Source organism: Stegostoma tigrinum, chromosome 17, assembly GCF_030684315.1.
Source record: "Stegostoma tigrinum isolate sSteTig4 chromosome 17, sSteTig4.hap1, whole genome shotgun sequence".
Taxonomy (NCBI): Eukaryota; Metazoa; Chordata; class Chondrichthyes; order Orectolobiformes; family Stegostomatidae; genus Stegostoma; species Stegostoma tigrinum.
The window spans coordinates 31,209,460-31,227,330 of NC_081370.1; the positions used below are offsets into that span (position 1 = coordinate 31,209,460).

Here is a 17,871-nt window from a genome sequence, read left to right on the forward strand (position 1 = left end):
GCTGCTCAGCCTGCTGTAGATAATCCAACTCTACACTTTGTTATCTTAACTTCCTAAACTATCTGCTTTTATTAATTGCTGTTTCATGGAAATTACCTCAATGTATTTCTACCTATGCCATTTTCAATATCGTGTGTGACTAAACTTTAGAAATCCCTTAATGCTTGTTTTGCTCAAGGAAAATGTAACATCACGTCTGATGTAATGTAAACACCACATAAGAAATGGAAATTATATAGCAAGTATTTAGGAGTAAATATGTAATAATCAGTGTAAGAACAAAATATGTGAGATACTGAAAATTTGAAATAAGCTCAATGAAGTCTGCAAACCACGCCAGCAAGTCTGGCAGCATCTGTGGAGAGAGAAAGAAAATTGATATTTCATTTTGACTGTCTAAGTGTTATCCTGAGTTGCAAATAGCTCTTCTTTTGAGTTTTATAAGGTTCGAATCCCACTCCAGAGTCTTGAACACAAAGTCCAACTGTCCAGTGCAGTACTGAGGTGCCATCCACTGGATGAACTATTAAATTGAGGCCCCCATCTGAAGTGAATATGAAAGATCTCATGTCACTCCTTCGGACTATCTCCTGGACAATATTTATCCCTCAAAAAAAATCAGACAACAGTTCATCTGATCATTATCACATTGTTGATTTTGTGTGTTTGCTACACAGCTGGCTGCATTATTTCTGATATGACAACAGTGAGTTTACTCCAAAGCACTCCCTGAAACAAAAGCAAAATGTTGCAGTTCTTTGAAATCTGAAAGAAAAACAAAGTGATAGGAACACGGGGTTTACTTCACTTTGCACAGATGCTTCCAGGTGTCCTGATTTTTTTTGTTTCATTGAAATCTCCTGAGGTCTTGATGTGCTAAACAAATAACATTTTATTCCTTATGTTCTGGAGAAAAGGGAGATAGCAAATTTTAAAATATTATCAGCTTTAGCCATTTGCACTGGTAAAGCGGTAAGGTAAACAAGGAGCTGAACTCTTTCCTTACCAGGCTGTTAAACATAGAATCTACATCCACACCCACCCACCCCTGCGTTTCTGACTTCTTTGTTGAAGTTCACAGAATGAAGGTTAGATGTGCAGCTTATTATTGTACGTGAAGTGTTATTATAAGTGCATTGTGCGACAGTTGAAGACATGAAGGTTTATCATGTTTTGTAGCTGTATTAGTCAGCTATTGTTTGATTAGGAATACAGAAGCAAGAGTAGGCATTTCAGCCCTTGAAGCTATTCCACCTTTCACTGAGGTCATGACTGATCTACATCTGAACTGTGGCACCTGCCTAGGGTCTATATACTGCAAGGCACTTGCTTAAAAGCTATCAGTCTCTATGGTGAATTTTGCAAATGTTCTGGCCTCGGCAGCTTTTTGGAGAGAGAGAGAATTCCTGATTTCTCCTGCCCTTTGCCCAAAGAAGTGTATTTTGATTGACCCTGAATTGTCTAGCAGTGAAATTAAGATTATATTCACTTGTTCACGGCTTACCACCTGAGGAAATATTTTCTTCCCAGTTATTCCATCAAATCTTTTCACTAGCTGAAGATCAAACTTAGATCAACCCTTGGATTGCAAGGTTATCTGCCTTCAAAGCTAGTATCTTTCAGACTAGGTTTAATTTTGGTGAATCTGTGCTGCATTGCCTGTGAGGGAATTATGGTGTTTATGTAGTATTGTATCCATAACTGAGAAATAAAATCTATTCTGCGCTCTCTGAACTGAGATGCGTTCCTTTTCTGGGCCATTGTTTTATTGCCCACCCCTAATTGCCTGAGGTTAATTCGTTTGTTTAGTTTCAAGCACTGTGTATGCCCATGTTAAGTCATTAATTTTTTTTACCATCTTTTCCCTTCTAGATTCTACCTGCTGCTTTTTAAAAAATGTTTTGTACACATTCCCACTCCTGGAATCCTTACCTAAATAGCTGCCATGCAATTATTCACATCCTTTACTTTCTAAACCCCTGTGTCCCCTCTCTGAGAGCTTCCACTTCCTATTACATTTTACTAGGGCTGCAGAGCACTTTATTCAGTTCATCAACATTGGCCTCAGCATGGTTCAAGTGGCAAGAAATGATCTTGGATTGGGGAATGCAGAATACGTATGGGTGGAGGTAAGAAATAAAAAGAGCAAGAAGGCACTGGTGGAAGTGATCTGCAGGTCTTCTAATAGTGGCTATAGTCTGGAACTGGTTAAATTAGGAGATAATGATGGCATATAAAAAAGGTAGTACATTAATCATAGGTGACTTTAATTATCTTGCAGATTGGGACGTCAGATTGGTAGAGGTTGTGTAAGGACTTGTTTTATGGACTGAGATAAGAGCTGTTTCAAAACCAATGTATCTTTTGAAAGCAAGTAACCCGATATCTATGCCAGACATTGACTTTAAAAAAAGCTGCTTAGGCAAGTAGTTAGTGAAGATTGAGTGGACCCGAGGGGGTGCACCATGCAGTTTTTCCAGATAACAAGAAGTTGATTGGTCTACAGACTAGTGACCAGTTATTGATGACTGACTGTGTGATTGCTTTTCAGGTAACTGAACAACATGCAGCTGGGAACAAGTTACTGAAAATTACAGTTTCAGTTCTTCCCCAGTTTTTTAATGATCTGTCTATTCTCTGTAGTGAAAATTTACCATAAACCTGAAGAAAACTAGTTTATTTTTCTTGCAAACTGAAAGAACTGCAGATGCTGTAAATCAGGAACAAAAACAAAGTTGCTGGAAGAGCTCAGCAGGTCTAGCAGCATCTGTGAAGGAAAAAACAGAGTTAATGTTTCAGGTCTGATTCTGAGCAAGGGTCACTGGGCCCAAAATGTTAACTTTGTTTTCTCCTTCACAGATGCTGCTAGACCTGAGCTTTTCCAGCAACTTTGTTCTTGTTATTTTTCTTGCAGATGTCCTTGATTGCTGTAACTTTAACTGTTAAGTCAGAAATTTGTTACAAATGAAGTGGCCACCTTTTATCCTATGCTGACCAGTGGAAGCATCTGAATGGATCATCGCTACTTTTGTGTGTGTGTGCATGTCTGTGTCTGTGTATGTGTTTGTGTGTCTGTGTGTAAATATTCTTATATGCCAAATTACCTGTAGATACATTCTAATTATATGGGAATGATTCTACAAAGAGGATAAACTACCCATGGTCAACTAGGAAAGTTAAGGATAGCATCAAAATTAAAGTAAAAGCCATACGGTGAGGCAAAATTAAACCAGACTGTTGGGAAAAGTTTATAAAAACAATCGCGAGAGAACCAAAAAATGTGGAGAGATGAAACAAACTCTGAGGGTAAATTTACAAGTGATATCAAGATGGAGAACAAGAGCTTCTTTGAAATATATAAAACAAAAGAGAGAGGCCAAAGTAAATCCCAAGTCCCTGGGAGAATAATAAGAACTGCAGATGCTGGAGAATCCAAAATCACAAAGTGTGAAGCTGGATGAACACAGCAGGCCAAGCAGCATCTCAGGAGCACAAAAGCTGATGTTTCAGGCCTGGATGAAAGGTCCAGGCCCAAAACATCAGCTTTTGTGCTCCTGAGATGCTGCTTGGCCTGCTGTGTTCATCCAACTCCACACTTTGTTAACCCTGGGAGAACAAACTGGGAAATGATAATGGGAAACAGGAAATGCGAGAGGAGTTGAGAAAATAGTTGCGTCAGTCTTCACAGTAGAAAACACTAACAACATTCCCAAAAATACTAAATAATCAAAGGACAAAGGAATGTGCCCTAGGATAGTTTTTTAAAAAAAAGCTACATATGTAAATGTACTGGCAATAAATTTTACAAGAATTCATAGATTCTGGAAAAGCCCCAGAGGATTGGAAAATTGCCAATGGAACACTTTTATGGAACCAACAGGGAAGGGGACAAAACAAAGGGCAACTAACAGCTAGTTAAGTTAATGACTGTTATTGGGAAAACATTCGAGTTTAAAGAATGTAATAGCAGAATATTTAGAAATGCATACAATGATCAAGCACAATCAGCATGGTTAAACAAAGGGGAATTCATGCCTGACAATTGCATAAAATTCCATGAGGAGGTAACAAACCGAATAGATAAAGTGGAAGCAGTGGATCTAATATAGTTGAGAAGGTTGCATCTGTACTCATTGCAGTTCAGAAGACTGACACCTAATTGAAATGTGTAAGGTATTTAGGAGATCTGATGGCGTAGATATGGAAAAATTGTTCTCCCCTGTGCGAATGTCAATGACCAAAGTGCATACACTCAAAAGGGAGGGTCACCCATTTATTACAGCAATGAGGAGGCATTTCTTCTCAGGATAAAGAATTTCACAGATTCACTACTGCAGAGGACTGTTGAGGCTAGATTATTAAGTATATTCAAGGCAGAGATAGACAGATATAAAGTCTGTGAGAGAATTAAGGATTGTGGGGGTGAAAGCAGGAAAGTGGATCAGACATGTTGTTGTTGAACGGTTAAGCAGACTTGATGGGCTGAATGGACTACTTCTGCACCTACTATTCATTGCCTTAAGTGATTCCCATCCCACCAAAACACCCCAGTACTGATTCCAGTGCCCCATGGACTGAAAACTATTTCCCACTGTGGAAAGTGTATACAGATTAGGTAGAGAGAAAAAAGTGCCCCTGTGACAGAGGTTGAGAACCAGAGGACACAAAGTTGATGTGTTCAGTGGTGTACCACAGGGATTGATGCTGGATCCACTGTTATTCATCATTTAAATCAATGACTTGGATTAGAGTTTAGGAGCAATGATTAGTAAGTTAACAGGTGACACCAACATTCGTGGCATAGTGGACAGTGAAGAAGTTTATCTGGTAATGTAGTGAGATCTTGATCAACTGTGGGTCAGTGGGCTGAGGAATGGCAGATGGAGTTTAATTCAGATAAAAACAAGGTGTTGCATTTTGGTAGATCAAACCAGGGCAGGACTTACACAATCATTAGAAGGGCCCAGCGGAGTATGATAGAACAAAGAGATCTGGGATACGGAGTACAGGTTCATAGCTCCTTGAAAGTGGAATCACAGGTAGACAAGGTGATGAGGAAGACCATCGGCATGTTTGCTTCCAAATGCATTGAGTACAGGAATTGGGACTGTCTTGTTGCAGCTGTCCAAGACCTTGCTAAGGCCATATTTGGAATACGGCATGCAGTTCTGGTTGCCATACTATAAAAAGGATACAATTAAACTAGGAACAGTGCAGAAAAGATTTATTAGGATATTACCTAGACTGGAGGTTTGTCTTATAAGGAGAGGCTGGATAGGTTGGTGTTTTTTTCAATGGAGCGTAGGAGACCAAGGGCTGACCTTAGAGTTCTATAAAATCATGAGAGTCATAGATAAGTTAGAGAGCCAGCAGGTTCTCCCCATGGTAAGGAAGTCTAAAACTAGAGGGCGTAGGTTTAAGGTGAGAGGGGAGAGATACAAAAAAGTCCAGAGGGGGAATTTTTTCCAGAGGGTAGTGAGTGCCTGGGATAGGCTGCCAGAGGTAATGGTGGAGGCAAGTGCAATTTTGTCATTTAAGAAATATTTGGACAGGTACATGGATGGGACAGGTTTGCAGGGATATGGACCAAATGTAAGCAAATGGGACGAGACTAATTGTGAAAACTGGGTAGAATGGTCAAGTTGGTCCAAAGGCCCTGTTTCCATGCTGTAAGCCTGTATGAATCCATGTAATTGACAAAAGATCCAGCAGTGACAAAAGGGACATTATTTTTATGCAAGTAGTAAGAATCTGAAATATACTGCTTGTGAGTGTGGTGGAGGTGAATTCAATCAGTGTATTCACAAAGTGATTGTATAAGTATCAAGAGAGAGAATTTGCAGCGTTATAGTGAACAGACAGTGTCGTGGGTTTGGCTGCAAAGGCATGATGGGTTGAGAAACCTCTTTCAGTGCTATAAACCATTCTATGATTCTCTGCTACCATCAAGGCAAATTCGATTTTTTTTTTTCCTAAGGGCCATGGGCTGTCTCAAATTGGAAAACTTCTGATTTGCAGAAATGTCATAATCTGTTATCAGAAAACAAGCAAGCAGGCGCAATATCTGTCCATATATTAGCAGACGTCTCTCCTAATTTGTGGTGATTTTCAACATTAAAAGTAACTGAGATTCTTGAATAAGTATTGACTGAGATTCTCGTGACTAATAGAAGTGATATGTCTGTTGCTGATGCTGATATTTGGAATATTGATTAACGGTATACTCCTTGCCCATTGACCTCAAAATCATTCTTCCAAATGCTGGCAATTAAAGTACATCTCAAAATAGAGGCATACAGCACATAGTGAGTGCTCGTTAATGGAATGGTTTAAAGAATGCATTCTACGAACTGTTCCTTCTGGAATGGAAATATCAATGGACAACTAGTTACTATGTTTGTGTCTCGGTCTTCTGTAGGATTTGAGAACATATTAACTGGTCATGAGTGAAAACAACAGCTTTTTGTTTGAACTGTTAATCCGAAAATAGTGGTTGGATGCTGTATCAAATAGTAGGAAATTTAATATGGATACGTGTTGGTGGAGTGGTGGAGGAAGGCAGTTGAAGGTAAAAGATACTGTTTTTACTCTTCTGTAGATGTACAGTATAAGTATTATTGACATACGTGAAGATTGGGAGTTTTATCTGTATGTGGTGATTGCATAACAAATTTCTTTATCTCTTTGGGGTGGCATGGTGGCTCAGTGATTAGCACTGCTGCCTCACAGCGCTATGAATCTGGGTTTGATTCCACCCTTGGGTGACTGTCTGCCTGGAGTTTGCACATTCACCCTGTGTCTGCAAGGGTTTCCAATGGGTGCTCCGGTTTCCTCCCACAGTCCAAAGATATGTCGATAGGTGGATTGGCTGTGCTAAATCTCCCATAGTGTTCAGGGGTGTGTAGATTAGGTGGGTTATAGGGGAATGGGTCTGGGTGGGATGCTCTGAGGGTCAGTGTGGACTTGTTAGGCCACAAGGCCTGTTTCCACACTGCAGGGATTCTGTGGTAATTTAGACTGCTATATCCTGTGATGCTTGCAGTAAATGGTGCCTGTGCTCATTTCTCTCTGGTCGTCAGCAATTGCAGCAAGATGTCTATACCTTTTTAATTTCCTTGGCTTTTCATCAATGATTGTAGAACCTGAATTGATTTTAGAGTCTGTAATCAAACTATTCATGTAGCATATTTGGCTTGAGCTCTAACAGTATATTATAGAATTTAATTTCTAACGAACAGAAATATTGGCAGAGACCTGAAGTTTTTTAAAGTAATCAAATTAAATGGAATTGATTTTTTTAACAAAATAATATGTGGCTATGTTTGATGTGCCTTAACTGAAGTGCTGTATTTCTGCCAACGTTGAATCCAACACTGACACTTGATGGTTTGCAAAAGCATTCGTACTGACAAGTTGACAATAGTGATGCAAACTGTTACAAACACGCAGATATAGAAAGGTGGCTAAATACCCTATTCACAAATACTAACTGTAACACCAGGTTGCTGCTTTTGCTGTCAAGTAACTGATTTCACAACAACGTTGTTAAAAATTTTAGACTGGCCACCAACCTGTCTACATAATGTGTAATAGTGAGGCAAAAAAGACTGAAGAGAAGACAACTTCTTTTTCAAAAAGAGGGAAAATTTTTGTCAAAACCAAAAGCTGCAACTTGCAATGTCGACATATATTTTTCCACAGTGAACAGAGCCATATTCAGTTGTTGATAATAAAATGAGGCTGGATGAACACAGCAGGCCCAGCAGCATCTCAGGAGCACAAAAGCTGATGTTTCGGGCCTAGACCCTTCATCAGAGAGGGGGATGGGGAGAGGGAACTGGAATAATTAGGGAGAGAGGGGGAGGCGGACCGAAGATGGAGAGTAAAGAAGATAGGTGGAGAGAGTATAGGTGGGGAGGTAGGGAGGGGATAGGTCAGTCCAGGGAAGACGGACAGCTCATCCGCCTAGCTGAACTCGTCCTCACCCTCAACAACTTCTCTTTTGACTCCTCCCACTTCCTACAGACTAAGGGGGTGGCCATGGGCACCCGCATGGGCCCCAGCTATGCCTGCCTCTTTGTAGGTTACGTGGAACAGTCCCTCTTCCGCACCTACACAGGCCCCAAACACCACCTCTTCCTCCGGTACATTGATGACTGTATCGGCACCGCCTCTTCCTCCCCAGAGGAGCTCGAACAGTTCATCCACTTCACCAACACCTTCCACCCCAACCTTCAGTTCACCTGGGCCATCTCCAGCACATCCCTCACCTTCCTGGACCTCTCAGTCTCCATCTCAGGCAACCAGCTTGTAACTGATGTCCATTTCAAGCCCACCGACTCCCACAGCTACCTAGAATACACATCCTCCCACCCACCCTCCTGCAAAAATTCCATCCCCTATTCCCAATTCCTCCGCCTCCGCCGCATCTGCTCCCACGATAAGACATTCCACTCCCGCACATCCCAGATGTCCAAGTTCTTCAAGGACCGCAAATTTCCCTCCACAGTGATCGAGAACGCCCTTGACCACGTCTCCCATATTTCCTGCAACACATCCCTCACACCCCGCCCCCGCCACAACCGCCCTAAGAGGATCCCCCTCGTTCTCACACACCACCCTACCAACCTCCGGATACAACGCATCATCCTCCGACACTTTCGCCATTTACAATCCGACCCCACCACCCAAGACATTTTTCCATCCCCACCCCTGTCTGCATTCCGGAGAGACCACTCTCTCTGTTACTCCCTTGTTCGCTCCACACTGCCCTCCAACCCCACCACACCTGGCACCTTCCCCTGCAACCGCAGAAAATGCTACACTTGCCCCCACACCTCCTCCCTCACCCCTATCCCAGGCCCCAAGATGACATTCCACATTAAGCAGAGGTTCACCTGCACATCTGCCAATGTGGTATACTGCATCCACTGTACCCGGTGTGGCTTCCTCTACATTGGGGAAACCAAGCGGAGGCTTGGAGACTGCTTTGCAGAACACCTCCGCACAGTTCGCAACAAACACCTGCACCTCCCAGTCGCAAACCATTTCCACTCCCCCTCCCATTCTTTAGATGACATGTCCATCATGGGCCTCCTGCACTGCCACAATGATGCCACCCGAAGGTTGCAGGAACAGCAACTCATATTCTGCCTGGGAACCCTGCAGCCTAATGGTATCAATGTGGAGTTCACCAGTTTCAAAATCTCCCCTTCCCCTACTGCATCCTTAAACCAGCCCAGTTCGTCCCCTCCCCCCACTGCACCACACAACCAGCCCAGCTCTCGCCCCTGCCCCCCCCCCCCCGCCCCCCGACCCACTGCATCCCAAAACCAGTCCAACCTGTCTCTGCCTCCCTAACTGGTTCTTCCTCTCACCCATCCCTTCCTCCCACCCCAAGCCGCACCCCCATCCACCTACTAACCTCATCCCACCACCTTGACCTGTCCGTCTTCCCTGGACTGACCTATCCCCTCCCTACCTCCCCACCTATACTCTCTCCACCTATCTTCTTTTCTCTCCATCTTCGGTCCACCTCCCCCTCTCCCCCTATTTATTCCAGTTCCCTCTCCCCATCCCCCTCTCTGAAGGGTCTAGGCCCAAAACGTCAGCTTTTGTGCTCCTGAGATGCTGCTTGGCCTGCTGTGTGCATCCAGCCTCACATTGGATTCTCCAGCATCTGCAGTTCCCATTATCTCCCATATTCAGTTGTTGCCCACTTATTGTCCTCAACTATAAATAGTTGGGGAGTTCTGCATGACTTGGGAAAGAATGGTTGTCTAGTTATTCCGAATTCTGATGAAATAAAGTTGCAAATGAAAAACCAAAAAGAATGGGCCAGAATTAAATATATCACAATTTGTGAATTATGACTTTACAGTGATTTTGAGTTTTGCAATTGCAGGCTTTCTGACATTTTGCTGTTGGAAAACAAAAGGCATTTGAATGATGCACATCTTTAGCCATTATAGAGAAGGGGGCAGTCCTGGACTGAATTTTAGGTAATGAAGCTGAGCAAATGGTTGAAGTGTCAGTGGGGGAGCATTTTGCAGATAGTGATCATAACTGTTAGGTTCAGGGTTGTTCTGGAAAAGGACAAGGATGGGCCTGAAATCAACATGCAAAAACTGGGGAATTTTAATAAGATCAGACAAGATTTGGCCAGAATAGACTGGGAGCCAAACATAGGTAAATTTGTGCCAGAAGAAAATAGGGAGAGTACATGGGTAACCTTTCCCATAAAGATGAAGAGTAGGACCACAAATTGAATGAACCCTGGATATTAAGGGATAAACAGGATTGATTAGAGAGGGACGCTTACAGCAGATACCATAGCCTCCGAGCAGCAGAGGCCCTACAGGAGGATAAAATGTGTAAGTGAGAATTTAGAGAAGGTAATTAGGAGTGCAAAAGGGGGACATGAAAGGATGATGGCAAGTAGAAAAAAATGTTTTTTTACCAGGATATTAAAAGTAAGATAATAACTAGGGTAAGAGTACTGTCCATTAAGGACCAGTGTGATAATTTGTACATGGAACCGGAAGGCATAGGTCAGGCTCTAAATTAACACTTTGTCCGTCTCACTAGTGAATACTGACACAATGTGGGGAGAAAAATCAATGAGATTGGCTGTGAAACGATTAAAGAAATTAGCATAGAGAGAGGAGGTTCTGAGTTTTCAGGCAGGCTTAAAAGTAGATAAGTCTCCAGGCCAGATGAAAAGTATCCCAGATTGTTGAGTGTGACAAGGGAGGAATTAGCAGAGGTTCTGGCAATCATTTTAAATTCCTCTCTTGCCAAAGGGCTGGAGGGCAGCCAATGTGGGACCGTCATTCAAGAAGGGAGCAAGGGATAAACTAGGAATCCACAGGTCAGTCAGTCTAACCTCAGTGATGGGGAAACTGTTGGAAGCAATTCTGCAGGATAGAACTAATCTGCACTTGGGAGGGGCAGGAATCAATCAAGAACATGGTTTTGTTAGTGACAGGTCAGGTCTGACTAAGTTGAATTTTTTTGAAGTGGTGATCAGATGTGTGGTGGAGCGCAATACATTCTATTTCATCTACTTGGATTTCAGCAGATGTTTTGATATGACCCCACTGGGAGACTGATATCAAAGGTAAGAGTCCGCAGGGGAAATTTATCTAATTGGATCCAGAATTGGCAGAAAGCAGGTAGTGATGGTAGATGGGTGTTTTTGTGACTAGAAGTTTGTGTCCAGAAGGGTTCAGCGTTGTGGCTACTGCTACTGTTTGTGGTACATATATAAGTTATTTTAGATTTGAATGTAGGAAGGTCGATCAGTAAGTTCATGGATGATATGAAAATTGGTGGGGTGATAATGGAAATAGTTAGGAGGATAGTCCTATATTTCAGGAAGATATAGATGGGTTGATCTGTGGTAAATAGAATTCAATCCGGATAAATATGAGATGATGCACTTCGACCACACAAACAAGGCTAGGGAATTCATGGTGAATGGTAGGACCCTAAGAAGCACCAAGAATCAGAGGGATCTTGGGATGCACATCACCAGTCCCTTAAGTTAATGAGACAGGATCCCATCCAGTGGTTAAGAAGGCACATGGGATGGTTGCCTTTATTAGCCAAGGTGTAGAATTTAAGAGCAGGGAGGTTATGCCAGAACTGCACAAAACATATTTTAGGCCTCAGTTGCAGTATTGCGCACAGTTCTAGAATCTGAATTATAGCAGGGATATGATAGCATAGGAGAGGGTGTAGAGGAGATTTACCAAGATGTTGATTGGGCTGGAGAGTTTCAGTTATGAATGAAGAGGGATTTCATAGATTGGGGTTGTTTTCCATGGAGCAGAGGGGACTGAATAGAGGCATAACTGAGATGTATAAAATTGAGGTGCAAAGATTGGATGGACAGAAGAAACTTTTTCCCCTCGATAGGGATCAAAAACTGAGGATACAGATTTAAGGGGAAGGCCAGGAGGTTTAGAGGAAATGTGAGGAAAATGTTTCCATTCAAAGAATGGTAGGAATCTTGAACTCATTGACTGTAAAGGCGATAGAGGCATAACTCCTTATTACATTTAAGAAGTATTTAAATGTACACAAAATGCCAATGCACACATGGTTATGTGACAGGTGCTAGAAAATGGGATTACAATAGTCAAATACTTGTTTTTGATGGTCCGGATTCAATAGGTCAAATGGCAGCTTTATCTGTGCTGTAGACCACTATGGCTCAGATTTTTGCGTATGAACAGTTTTCAAGCACTGCAGTTAAAATAACAACTTCAATATTTAGGTTTGCGAGAAGCTTCGAACACAAATAGCACACTATTGTCAGATTATTTTTAACATTGATCTCCTGTGAAATTATGGACGAGATGGACCTCAGATAAATAGCAGTTTCTAGGAGTAGCACGGCATTTATTGCAATGTTTTTGAATAATTTATGGGTACATGTCCGGAAACAGATGATTTACCTGGATGAGTTGCATTACACCCAAAGTTAGCTAAAAATCCTGTCGCATAGGATCTCCACTTACTTGATGATTGGATGGTGCCATTTTGCTGCCAGCATCTTCACAAACATCACAAGTTGTGGGTTTAGGAATCTGTGCTCCTTTACAACATCATGTTTATTGTATATTGATCCAAACTGGAAGTGCCAAAATTTGGAAGTATTCAGAGTTTTCAGTATTGTTAATGCCGTGTGCATTTTTGCTCACTGTAAGGCTTTCCTTCAAATCTGGCAGCACTAATATAAATGATGAGAAGAAGCTTGCTTGTTATAGTCATTCAAAATTGTGACAACTAGTCCATCAAGTTTCAATATGCTTTGAATGCAAATAACTGACTGAAGCAATGCAGCAGCAAAGAAGGAAGGAAATTCTGCATTCTGGATTATGCAACCCTGTGGAGCATCTTGTCCAAGGTGTCCAATAATGCACAGGACGTGTATTGGTGAGTTCAGTTAAATCCCATATCCCTCCAAACCTTTCCTATTCATGTACTTATCCAAATGTCTTTTATACATAATTGTGCGACATCCAGCACTTACACAGGAAGTTCATTTCACAGGCAAACCACCCTCTGTATAAAATGTTTACCCCTCATATCTTTTGTAAATCTGTCCCCTGTCACCTTAAAAATGTGCCCTCTAACCATGAAATCCACCAAGCTCGAGAAAAGACACCTACAATTAACCCAATCCATACCCTTTGTGACTTTACAAACTTTGATGTGGTGATCTCTCAACCTCCCATGCTCCAGCAAAAACAATCACAGTCTATCCAGCCTTTCGATATAATTCAACTCTTCCATACCCGATAACATCCTGGTAAATCTCTTCTGAAATCTCCGCTTAATATCCTTCCTATAACTTGGTGACCACAACTGGACACAGTACTTCAGAAGAAGCCTTACCAATGTCTTGTGCAACTTTAACATGACTTCCCAACTCCCATACCCATGTGGCTGAGCAATGAATAAAGCAATAAAATAGCATCTTTTTTGATGTTGAAATGTCAAATTTTCTGTTTAGGTTTACAAATATTTTTATTTTTTTTAAGCAAGTAAATTGCAGAGGAATGCATTATTCCTGGTAAAGTGACTGTTAGCTTTGCTTTAAAAGATGGCTCAATTCTATATTAAACTTAACAGGCATTAAATTGAGTAATTTTAACAGTGTAATGCCTCTGTTATTTAAGTCATTGTTAGGAAGTTGTGGGCTGATGGCAAGCACACTGAGGCAGTAATCCAAACAATGGTTTAGATGATGTCATGAACTCTGGCATGGTTTGTTTGCCAGTTGAATCATGAGATTAGATTACTGCATGTACTCACTGAAAGTCATCCTGTTTTATTCATAATATTGAAGGTTACTGAATTCTTCACTTGTTTAAAAATTGAAGAATAACGTATGCTTTCATTAAAAGTTCTGTAAGAGTATTGATGGGCGCAGTTTAGCTTGACAAATTGCAATTGGGTTGTGCAGTTTTGATTACTTGCCTGGAAAATTATCTGTGGCTAAACTGAGCCCCATTGCATCCATTTTTTTAATTCACTGAGTTCCCCTAAGAGTTGAACATGGAGCCTGTGGTGCACATGCATGATTCCATCTCCCATGCTATGTTGGTAAATCTACCTGCTTACAAACACATTTAATGTCAGGCAGAAGACAGATTGAGGTATGTTGCCAATGCTGCCAGTTTGGAGCTCAACACCCCATCTTAACCTCTGTTTTAACTTTGCACAGCTGAACACAACATTAAATGGCTGCAGGACACCTCCTGTATCAGGTTATTTGCAGGTTAGCTACTAGTTAATTTCTCCTGGCTGGTGCTGGAAATCTACACAAAAATATACACATGTATGGAGTCCTGCTTCCATTGTACAGGGATTTGATGAGACAACACCTAGAGTACTGTATGCAGTTTTGTTTCCTTTCTCAGGAAGGATATGCTGGCTATGTTTAAAAAAAACAAAAGTTTCTCAGACTGATTCCTGGACTAATGTGTGGAGAAAAACCAGGTTGGGTAGAAATCCTCTAAACTCCGCTGAATATAATGAAGGGGAATCTCATAAAAACCTATGGAATTCTAATAGGACTTGACAAAATAAATGCATGAAGGGTGTACTCTATGACCAGGACAGTCATTACCACAGGTCATAGGCTAAGAATGCAGGTAGCTCATTAAGAACATGGACACTCTTCGCCCAGAGTGTGTTGAATTTGTTGGAAATGTCAGCTTTCCTGCTCGTCTGATGGTGCTTGGCCTGCTGTGTTCATCCAGCTTTACACCTTGTTATCTCAAATCCATCTCTTTTCTGCTTACTGGACACAAGTATGTAGAGTGAACATGAGGATTTGCAAAGTTGCAAAGAGTTACTCATAGTGCAGGGTGACTGTTGACTGGATGCATCTCATGTACTTCATACTAATTCTGCCATGCATCAGAACTGAGCAGGATTCCACTTCTTCATTGTGTGACAAGAGGAGGTGCGTCACACAGGCCATTACTGGGTGTCTCAGCAGCAGTTACAATGCATTTGTTCTATGGCAGTTCTCTGTCACAGCTATATTTGAATCACTGGCAAACCAAAGGGTGGTTACCAGACACCACAGGACTCCTCATAATGACATGGTTCTTGGTAACCAGCACAGCTTCTGCACATGACCTCTGAAGGCATACAATAAAAGAAATGCTGCAGATATTTGACAGTACAAACTGTTGATCTGTTGTTAGTTCTGTTGCTTGGACCACTCTGAAGGAATGCATTAATACTTAGTCACGCGGTAAAATTTCTATCATGGAACACTGCAGACTGCACAACCTTTTTGATGTCAGGGGATAACTCTCCTGTTACCACCTATTGGGCATGAAACTGAGAAGCAAAAGAAAACAGGGGAGAAGTTGGAAAAGGCCAGGAAACTGCGATCTTGGCAGCTCTTTTCTTTCTGGGCTTTGCGAGCAAATGAGTGAAAATAACCTTAACCCAGCTTTCAATTCACTGACAGTCCACATGCTCCCTGCCTTTCCTTTGGCTTTGAGAAGCACATTGCCAACTTTTCCAAAATATAAAAGAGCTAATGAAATCCAAATGTATAAATTAAATTATGCCACTCTGCATACAGAAATAAATGAATCACTCTTTATTATGCATTTGACATCTTCTGTACTCTTGCCTAGCACTTCACTGGCACTCACAGTGTGATAGTGGAAAGCTGTTGATTTTCAGTGGAGAAAACTTCAGATAGCTTTGCAGGATGATCTGGAACAGTTCTGGTCCCAGAGCCCTTACAGACCTGTACCATCTTGGCCAAGGCTGCTACCTGGATAACAAGCAACAGTGAGGGCAATGGCAGAGTGATCAGGCTGGGAGCACATCCCAAGTGAAGAGAGTGTAGATTAAAGGGTTGCCTTTTTATAAAGATGCTCAGGAGCTATGTCATTAATGATGTCATAACCACATGATGAGACTCCAGGAAGGAACAACAACTTTGGTCTTGAGTGGAATCCAGCCATTATTCTTATGTTCGAGTAGTGCGTCATAAACATTGTCTACAACTCTCCCTGACAACCAGAGAGAATGTTCATACACACAGGAGCCATGACCACCATCAGAGTTGTGCCTTAGCAATCCCATTACCCTGTTAGAGAATGGACTGTGGAATACTGCGACACTCTGGAGGGCCTTGCGAGCATTAATATCCTGGGCCATGAAGGCAGTAGTCTGAGAAGTAAGCTGATCATGTGTATATGAGCAAAACTGAGGCTAAATGACACAAGCCTGAACCTTCATTGCAGAAGATAGGTGTTGGTTGGAATCTGCAGATACTGCTGTGGAAGCTGAGACATTGGCCATCAGATGCTGCATCATAGTTAATTCCACTGCTTTGTTGATATAAGTAGCTGGGTAGGGCTCCAAGTCCTGTGTTAAGCCCTCTGCTAAGTTGATGTCAGGTTCTATCATTTTCACAATGTGTTTTTTTTTGGTGGGCTTTCCACTCCTCTAAACATTTGTGTAAACCTATCAACCTTGTATAGCATGCCTCATCAAAGCCATTGTCTGAGTCCATTGTTGCAGGAAATGTATGACCTAACCTCTGGTGAGCTATCATCTATTATTCCCCATCCACCTCACATCCTAGTTGCAGTGTATTGTGCTTGATGTCTCATTAAATGCAGGACCCACCTCTACACAGATGTGAAATTATGCTCTGTTTTTGGGATAATGGCTCTCTTTTCTTTGCCTAATATTTTTTTAAAGTCACTAGTGGGATTCTAGGTGTTGCTGGCTAGGCTGACACTTGTTGCCATTTCTAATATGCTTTCCACAGTTGCCCATTCAACTCAATTTGCCCAATTATGCTCTTGTGAGCATGTATCCTTTCTACTCTCAAATCATCCTGTCATCAGGACTGTTTTACAACAATTGTGGGCTGGTGGGATATCCTATTGGGTAGACTGTTTAATTTGAGCAAGGTGCTTGCCTGTGCTGAGTTCATGACTTCCAGGTAATGTTGGGCTGCTGCTTTGTATTCGTTCAGGAAGATTTCATTTCGTGTCAGAGTCCCCATTGTAAGGGTTACATGACTATGGCAAACCAGTTGATATGTTAGTACGGTGTTGCATTTCCATCCCAAAAACATACCAGACAGTGTCTGTGTCAGGTCAGTAGCCACTGGTTACTTCAATGATAGGGCTGCAGTCCTGTGGAGAATATGTTGTCCATTGTCAAACTGAAACAGCTAACAGCATAAGAAGATAACCAACCAAAAATGCAGAATGAAAAAGGAATTTGTTGTTTCCTACAGGTGAGCAGGAGTAGGAAGTCTTGAAACATGGAATTCTTTATGGAATCAATTGAAACAGATCATCTTGTCATTAAGATGTAAGACATCAGAGCATAGCCCTCAAAGAAAACTAATTTCTTAAGTAGGGAGTTTGGAATTCAGTGATGCCTGATGTTAGGCTTGCCTGACTCAAAACACTCAATGCAGTGATAGTGATTCAGCCTTTTAGAGTCATTACTGTGTCCATTGCATCTCTCCCTCATATGGCACTTTGTTACAATAAACAGGAAATGCTGGCAGTGAACTGAAGGTGTAGTTTTCTAACCTGCAGCTAAGTTAAAATAATGGATCTGGCAGATTTCCAGAATCAGCTCTATCAATTTTCATTATTTTATTCAAAGATGTAAGGTTTTTTTATATAATCTGTAAGTTAAAAGTTTAATTTTATACGTTAAACGTAGAATTGCCAAATCAGCAATTCTTGCCAAGGTCAGATTGCTTTCAAACTACTTCAGGTAATGCATGATTTATTGATACAGGGTGTCAAACTTGCAAGATGCTTAAAGGTGTATTTTGTAGCTTTTTTAGAATAA

The 17,871-nt window shown here is 41.6% G+C and overlaps 1 protein-coding gene across 1 annotated transcript in view; it reads left to right on the top strand.

Moving 5' to 3' along the window:
- LOC125459436 (protein inscuteable homolog) overlaps window positions 1-17,871 on the top strand; it is a 410,574-nt gene that overhangs the window by 46,488 nt on the left and 346,215 nt on the right. The window lies entirely within an intron of this gene.